Genomic DNA, 9,346 nt, shown 5'->3' with positions numbered 1-9,346 from the left:
ATAACTAGAGAGGTATTATCAGGACTGAGGTTAATTTAACGATAAATTGACAAAGAAGAATTTAGATTGTCAACAAACAATGAGAGAACCTAGTGTGTTGTTGTCTGCCAGGAATGTAGGATGAGTTATCCTCAAAGTCCTAAGGACTGACCCAGTGACTATCAGTGAGCACATGGATGCATAGGCCTGTTTATGTAACAGAGTTAATGTGCAGATGACTAAATGCGAAGAATGTTTGAAAGAAATTAACCAAAGTAATTTGCTGGTATATATGGTAGGCAATAGGCATAGGATTTGGGGCATGGACCTTTGGTGATTTAACTATTCAAGGCAAAATTACGGAACAAAGGTGTACAAAGAAATCAGACTTGGAAACAGCTGGGTATTTCTAGCGTCGTAAAAATAGTCAAAATGTATTGAAATAAATACAAATGGCGTAGAAAGCAAGTGGCTGGTTTTGTCCCAGGAGACTTGGGATGACACTAGAGAGCCTAAAATCTTGCTTTGAAGAAGGCAAAATATTCCAACCAAAGTGAGAAATGGTTAATGAAAACAATTGCTAAAAGCTATTTACAATATAGTGTAAGAATGTATCACAATAAAAAATCTCCCAAAAAAGGGGGAATGTGATTAAATGAATAATATATATAATTAAAAAGAAAAAAAAAAAAGAAAAGAAAAAAAAAGGTCCCAATGACATGATTGGAAGGCAGAGCTGATCCTGTGTGCCAGTGAACTTCTGGAAGGGGGAGAGCCTGCTAGCAGAGGTTCACTCAGCACGACAGGCTGGTCTTTAAGGAAATAGTGAACAGGACCAGCAAAGCACCTCGATTGCCTGTGCCAAGAGAAAGAGCTGGCACAAAATTAACAAAACAGTAAAATATTAAAAGTTTTTGATGTGGGTAGACTGATACTTTGGAATTTACTTATCAAAAACAATTAAAGTAAATAGTCCAAAAAGAGGGAAGAATAATGCTGAAATATAGAAAACTCCTGCTAATATAAATCAATTGCTGTGGGTAAATGATAATTATTGATTGTTTAAATTATTATGAATGTAGCAGCAATTTGGCATTTTGTTGATTTTGGGAGCAAAAGAAAGCAGGAAGTTGTGCTGTAAAGCTAATGTGGAAAATTTACAAGTATAAAATATAGAAAGTGGGAAAAACATATTTAATAGTACATAAAGGAAGAAAATTTGAATAGTGCACTATGGAACTACTGAAATTATGGGATTCTCATATCTGCATAATCTTGCTTGAGGAATCCACTGTATAAAGCACTAGAATATAGGTGAAGTAAATTAGGGTAAAAAATTGGAGGAAAAACCCAATGATATTAGTATTACAAACAGAAAGAACAAGATGTTTTAAAGTGAATGTTCTGATAGAAATATTGAATAGGAAGGTAAACGAAGATTATTCACTGTAAGGTGAATCTACCCTAAAGGAACATTACAGGAAATTAAGATTTTGACGATAAGAGAGAAAAGTATACATTTGGTTAGAACTGGAATATTTAGGGAAAATGGAAAGACATCTGTAAACACTGCAACAGTCTCAGCAAAGTTTAAGAAGAACATTCATGGACAAAATAAATATGAATTGTGTAAGAATGTAATTTAGAAAATGGCATAGAAGCAAATATTAAAAGTCTTAATGCAGTTATGGAGACTTATTTGATGATAATGAAACTAATATTGTGAAAACTATTAAATAATGTGAAGAATATTCTAGCATTGGCTAGAAGGAAAAATAACCAAGAGATAATGGTAATATAAGATAAAGTAATACATGGATAGTTAATTCCTTCTACTTGTAGTAAGAGTGAGAATGAAAAATGATATAAAACATGGGTTATTTTTAAACATCATCCTAAATATCATGATAAAATTAAAAATGAAAATAGACAGTATTTCTTTAAAAAAAAAAAAAAAAAAATGTGTGCACGTACTTGGCAGCAGAAACGAAGAGTGATATTAAATCACGAATACATGATGATAGCATATGGAGTATGTAGGCCAATAATATTTAATGAGAGTCACATAAAATAGATTAGAATTATGGAAAATATTGCATTATCTGTTATATGTTAAAGTATTCTAATATGCAGAAAGAAGACTAGAAAAATTGGGAGAGAAACTGAACAAGAATGGTCAATCAACTTGTATAAGAGTGGAGGAAACAACTTAAAAGTAATTTAGTATGTTTCCATAGTAAACAAAAAGAAATGAATAATTGAAAAATTAGCTCATTATGAATAATAGGTGCTAGTAGACATATTGTAATGTTGACCTGATTGACACTCCTGGATGCAGGCTTATCATGCAGGTGTTGGAGAAGAGCAAGAGAGCAGATGAGGACAAACAAGCTCTCAGTATGATCCATGCAAGAGCACCAAATGGCCTTGACTGAAACTGAAACCCTTCCGAAGAAGGGGGCGGAAATAGCATAAGATGTCCTTTATAGTTTGTATGCCTCTTAATCAGTCACAAAATAGACTGTAAAACAAGATAGACTGTAATAGCAAGAAAAGGCCGCTCTGCATCCACCAGCACTGAGACCTTAGCTGGGGTCAGTTAAACCTTTTGGGAAATCCTGGTAAATATTATTACTTTATTATTTTAATGATTTATAAAAAATAATTAAAATAAAAACCATAGAACTAAAAGAACTATTATGAAGTGGGTGTTTGATATTGTAAACACGAATGTACTTATGATAAAATGAAATACTTTTATGTCATCTATAAAGCCAAGTATTTATGGGTTTTACTGACTGATAAATACATGTTGATTTAAGAAAACAAAATGTATTATTGTACATGAATAAATAATATTCTAATTAAATTACGTGAAAATGTATTATACTATAGTAATAAACAAATCTGGGGTTAGAAAAGATTATACCTTTTAGATTTAACTAAGGAGACGTTTAGGGGGGGAACTCCTGATAAGACGATTTGATTATTGGGTTCATTTTTGTGGATTTAAAATGTGTGTGATGCCACCAAATACTGATGTAACAAAGTGTGAACCTTATAATGGGGATGTAAAGATAATTTATAGTAAGAAATTACTGCAAATAATGTTGTTGTTGTTGTTGTTGTTGTTGTTGTTGTTGTTGTTGTTTTTTTGAAATATTTTGAAATCTTTATGACTTAAAGAATTCATTGGCTACAGTGGACTTTGAATGTATATCATATATTAAGGAAATTAAAATATATGCTATGCTAATTGAAGAAGAAACTCTAATGACCGTAGGGCATGTTAAAAGATGAACTTGTAAATGTAATTTAAAATACAAAAGGTTTAAAGATGGACATTACTAACTTGAGAGATTGTTTATAAACTTTACAATGGGAACCTTGTGTATAACAAGGAACAATTTGATTTATATAATTTATGTTTAAACATATTATATATTGTTCTCAGAAATTAAGGGAAACATTAGAAGGATTACTCTGGATACAAAGGTTTAATAACTGGATTGTTCTGATTATAGTAAATGTATGAAATGTAACCATAATTAAATAATTGTAGGATGTGATATGTTTATGCAACAATTACTACAAAAGGGTTTGTTATATTTGATGCTACAATTATGATGTCTGAGAATCTGTTAATGCTTAAGAAATGATTACTGGATTTAGTGAAAGATATTTGAATGAGAAAATGAGATGCTTGAAAATATTTGACCCAGAGGTTTGGAACTGGATGTTTACAAGCAATAATAAAAAAGAAGCCTTGTGCACTGTTTGAATATTGAAGAAATTTCTAGACTGGTTCGAACCAAGGGTGATGTTTAAGCTTCTAGTTGGGGCAAGAAAACCCATCATACCCCAGATACTAACTTTGTGCCCTGAAGACCCTATGAGATGTAAGCGGCTCACGTTTCCACGTTTCACCTGGAAGCGCAACCGCTAGCTGGGCTAGGGGTGGAGCCGCGACCTCTGGGGAAGACCGGGTGCTTTAAGAAATGGATTCTTTTTGAGATCCAAATTGGCCAAATATGTTATAAACAAGCAGAGCACAAAGCCCCTTGATAAATAAATGATTTTAATACAATTACAAAAGAAAAATAATTGATTATTTCTGTTATGGGAACCAGAAAACAAATCTGGGTGAAATATTGCATGAACTGTAACAAACCAATCTATTTAAAAATGATGGACAAATGTCTATGTTATTGGTAAAGTTTGATGAAGTGAACAAAGTTTGTGCTACAATAATGAGAATAAAGGATAAAGAGTCAGGATAATTGCATGAAGGGGGTGTTGTATAATATCAAGAAAATGCAATTACCTGCCTCCTTGTTTATTGTATATGCCTTTTTGTTACACCTATTTAGCCAATGTATTGGATATAATGCATTGCATTCAGTGTTGTTATTTATTTTGTTTGCAAAAGATGGCTTATATTGTTTTGGCATAGATGTGCAGTAATTGAATATGTATGTATATGTGACTGTGCCAACCCATGGTAAAAGGAGCAGAAAAGTGCGATTATGTGTGTGCGCTAGACTCCTAGAACTTTAAATGAACTCAGCCATCTTAGTTGAGTTTACTGTAGTTCAAGGACATGAAGAAGTGGACTGCTTGCACCTGACTAGAGAAGAATCTGGGAAACGTTGGAGGAGTGACAACCCAACGTCTGTATGAAAACAACAGGAGTATAAAAGACTGATGAACTGTTTGCCTAGGGGGATACTGATGCGCCAGTGCCCCCGACGCCTAGAAGCCCAGAGCTGAGGACAAGAAACCCCAAGCAGAAGAGAAGAAGCCCAGAGCTTACTACACCTTTGATTCAAGATGTGATTATTGTATTTTATACTTAAACGATGAAGTTTTATTTGCCTTTATATTTTTTGTTTATTCTAAAAGAAAAGTAACCAATTAAAATAAATTTAATTGATTACATAATCTGCCTACCGAGACTTAGATTTATGATGCTGGAAGACTTTTAAAGCGAACATACCACAGGGGAGTCTTCTGACCAAATTGTAAGTACCTTTTGAATGCTTACGGTTTAGGTCAGATTTGACTTTCTTTACCTTACCTGAGAATAATAAATAAATAGGTAAAAGGTGTTAAGAGTAAAGTACACACCGTAAAACAGTTCCCTGAGTGATTGTGCACTATATGAACCCCGGGTTTTCGCCCTTGGGTCTTTGATGTCAGATCTCAGCATGCACAGCGTTTTGCATGGGGTCCCCTAGCGTAAGATACTTACGCAGTACGAGAGACCTCTCGTAAGAGAACGTACTCGGTTACTAACGTAACCTCGGTTCTCTCTAGAAGAGGGAACGAGTACTGCGTATCTTGCCGTGCATGCACACGCTCTGGTTGCTTCTATGATGAAAAACCAGATATTCGCTGCCTGCGAGCGATATTTATAGGCCTAGACCACGGCCGTTTCGGCGGGACGTGACGCAGTGGGCGTGAAGCACCCTCATTGGGTCTGGCGTCACGCCAGGCCTCGCTCGATAGGCTGCTGGAGTTGCCGCTGAACAGCCAATAGGCGCACGAGCTGCCTCGCCTATGTCTGTATGCTGCTGCAACGCGTTTTGCATTATTACAAAATTAAGGATAATTTTTGGCTTCAATATCTCGCGGAAAGAGGATTTTCCCCTAGCGTAAGATCCTTACGCAGTACGAGAGACCTCTTCTAGAGAGAACCGAGGTTACGTTAGTAGCCGAGTATGTTTACCCCATAATGGCAGGGTGGACAGCAATTTTAGGGACACATGCAAACTGCTTAATATTATTATGAAAATAAAATATAAATAATCAAAATGACTTGTTTTATTAAATAACTTGCTAAGGACAATAAGTACATTAAAAAAGTATTTTAATTTTATGTCATTTAACCACTTTTTACACTCACTGAAGTTAGCTGAGCAGCGTGTGGGACATGCCAAAATCACATACATCCAATCAAAGAAAATGGTATAAAATCAGAAAAACACATTTCAAGAGATGTATCATTGTACTTGTATGTGTGTAAGTGTTTGGCCATTTATAATAAAACCTCAGAATTTCATTATATTGCATTATGTTCATGATGACTGAGCGATTCTGATGAGGACACCAAAGGCATTTCATAGTGATATTGATTTGTCATCTGCTTTTATCCGCTATTAATACAAGCCTGCTGTAGCAAACCCCGTCCGAATGATGACCAAAATATACTGATGAGTTCAGTGAAGTTTATTGTACATCACACAAAAGATGAGCGTTAGTTTTACTACAGAGAATCACTGTAAGAGCTGAGTAAACACAGTATAAGAAGTGAGCATTAAAGTCTTACCCATAAACTCTCTCTCTCTCCCTTTCATAATCATCAACATACACAGCGAAGTAAACAAAACACTCATTACAACTAACAGTAAACAAATATAAACACACCTTTTCAGTGGGTGCTTAATAAACTGGTAAACCGTATATCCGTAAAATGACTCGATGAGCTGTCATAAAAAGCGCGCTCGCACTTTCATTTCTGCCGTGGTCAGTAATGTTAGTCCTGTCGCTCTGAAGACCGTAAGCTGGATCACAAACAGTACAGATCCATCCTCGAGTAACAACGAGAGTAAATGAAGACTGCTATGTTCATTCTTATGTAACGGAGGTGGTTGCTGTGCGAGTAAACCTCCTTGTCTTTAGTCTTTAAAAAGTCTTTAGCCTCCTTGTTAGAGCGCCTGACTCTCATGCCGGAGACCCGGGTTCGATACCCAGAGCGGGGTGTGAAGGACCCGGTGAGAGGGGTTAAACTTACATCCAACAACAACACACCTCAATCGCTTAGGAGACATTCTTGTCTACAGCCGTTCAAGCGTCGACACAATGGCGGACTCTGTGTCCAGCTCACTCAGGGCGGGTCTAGGCTCAAACTGAAGTGTCACTCAACAGTTGTGGGAGGGGCCTGTGCAATTCTACGTCACATTGTGCCGAATCTGAGAACAGCTCGTTCTGAGACAGTGCTTATGATTTATGGGGATTATAAAAAAAAACACTGGGTGGATTTTTATCATTCTAGGGTGGTTTTGCTCACACACTGCCAATACACATTTATGTTCAAACACCATGTAAAAGTGAATTTTGCATAATAGGTGCCCTTTAGACAGAGCAGTGCAATTTTTATATGTTAGGTTGACTATTTTGTTTTTATATTTTATTACGGCTATAATGAACAGGCAAGATTGCAATGCTGGAATATGTGAGTGTGTGTGTTTTGAGTATCCTATTTCATACATCAGGTATGAATGTATATTTCATAGATCAGGTTTGTATAGCTCATATAGGCAATTCAATGATAAGTGACAGATTAAAAGCCACCAAAAGCCTGTTGTGTCATAATTGTCATTTACATTAACATGAAAAATGTAAGTAAATAAATAAATAAACACAACATATTAATATAAACAAATATTAATACTTGATGTATAATAATGAATGAATACATAATATGTACAAACATTAAAATCAACAATAAAATGCAAAACAATTAATGCATGATAATTAACATTATTATCAAATTTAATTTACATTAATAAAGTATAATAATTAATGTATCATATATTTAACATAAAAATTGACAATAAAAATATAATGATGTATAATAATTAACATTAATATGAACATGAATAAATTATGTAATAATTAATGTAAATCATATATAGGCCTACACACATTAAAATAAAAAATAATCAAATATGAAAGTCATATTTAAAAAAAAATCATGAAAATGTAAAAAAAAAAAAAAAGAATGATGTATAATAATTAACATTAATATGAACATGAATAAATTATGTAATAATTAATATAAATCATACAGGCCTACAAACATTAAAATAATAAAGAATAAACAATTAAAAGTGGAATTAAAAAAAAAATCATGAAATGTAATTATTTGTGTCCTAATAAGATGGAAAATAGCAGAAAATAGAGTCTTTAAATCAATGTTGGCCTCTTCCAGCACCCATACCGTAAGTGCACAGATAGACGGCTGGCTTGACCGTGTATTTTCAACACGCGACCCACTTGACCGCTGTAGATAACCAGCGGGCCGCCAGTTGAATAACAACTGTTGAATAGTATAACACACGTGATTTTTCTGAAAACCACAAACCCCCTGTCTTCGCCACTCCCACATATCTGTCAAAGTGAAACTTAACTGCTGTATTTAATGGCATGTCTCGTGGATATTATTGGAGATATCAACTATTTCTGAATACAGCACCCAGGTTTTCGCTCCAGGTCATTTACATTGTTCAGGTAAGGAAAATCTTACAATTATAAAGTGTGTTGAAAGTTGTATTCTGAAAATAGGTAAAAGCATGATGCTAATATCTACTTTTAATATATTTAAAGATAGTATTTTTTATATATATTTGCAATGTAGCTATTATTAAAAAAGGTAATATATTTCAAATACAATAAAGTATACTTTTTTTCACTAGAGTGGTAATGTTGATTGACATGCTTTAATTATACACGACACACGCACAGAACGCTATCTTAGAATTCTGCCTACGAATGTTGTTTACAACAATATTAAAAATATTACAAGTTGTGGAGGAATTCCAGAGTGAAAAATAAAGCCATGTCTATTCACAAACATAAAACAAACACAACATAACTGTAAGGCTTTTCACAGGAGTATGTTTAAACTAAAATTGAAAAAAAAAAAAATTTGAACAAGCGCAACATTCAGCATTCAATCAAATATTCTAAAAGATGTATTATTAATAATAATGTTATTTCAACATAATATCTCATTATTTCCACATAATATGTGTGGGTGCAACAAGCAAGATGTGATTTATTAATAAACTAGCAGAGGTGGGACCAAGTAATTGTTTTGCAAGTCACAAGTAAGTCTCGAGTCTTTGCATTCAAGTCTCGAGTCAAGTCCTGAGTCAAGACAGACAAGTCCAAGTCAAGTTGCAGGTCCTCGAGTTTAAGCTTCAAGTCTTAAAGGGGTCATATAATGTCATTTTGGCACAAGCTAATATGATTCTTTAGGGTCTAAATTAAAAGTTTGTAATATACTTTAATTAAAAATTCTCATTAGTATTGTAAGAAAACACTAATTTTACCTGGCCAAAAACAGCTCTGTTTTCAGCACGCCGTTTCAGTGCATGTGTCTTTAAATGATAATGAGCTTTGCTGACCCCGCCCCTCTGTTCTGTGCGTACACCGTTTAACACAATAACCATAACCATAACGCGTCTTTCATTATAAACGTGGGATTATGAATTATATTGATAACGTCGTACATAGAAAACATGCCATAATGTACCCTGAGTGTAAAAATAGCCGCATTCATTGTGAAGCGTGCTAGCGATTT

At 34.3% G+C, this 9,346-nt stretch overlaps 1 protein-coding gene across 7 annotated transcripts in view; it reads left to right on the top strand.

Annotated features, from left to right (window-relative positions):
• The first annotated feature begins 8,145 nt into the window (after nucleotides 1–8,145).
• The window catches only part of LOC308687003 (interferon-inducible GTPase 5-like), a 28,109-nt gene continuing 26,908 nt past the window's right edge, over nucleotides 8,146–9,346 (top strand). For 6 of the 7 annotated variants that reach the window (XM_081359190.1, XM_081359192.1, XM_081359191.1 and 3 more), the window contains exon 1: nucleotides 8,207–8,271. The gene's annotated coding sequence lies outside the window, so the exon portion shown is untranslated. Of the gene's footprint in view, nucleotides 8,272–9,346 lie in introns of all 7 variants that reach the window. The other variant, XM_081359187.1, reaches the window with a different exon arrangement.

The sequence above is a fragment of the Scardinius erythrophthalmus genome (assembly GCF_964197995.2).
Source record: "Scardinius erythrophthalmus genome assembly, chromosome: 2".
NCBI lineage: Eukaryota > Metazoa > Chordata > Actinopteri > Cypriniformes > Leuciscidae > Scardinius > Scardinius erythrophthalmus.
The sequence above is the reverse complement of the archived record's forward strand: the minus strand, read 5'-3'. Positions and strand labels throughout refer to the sequence as shown.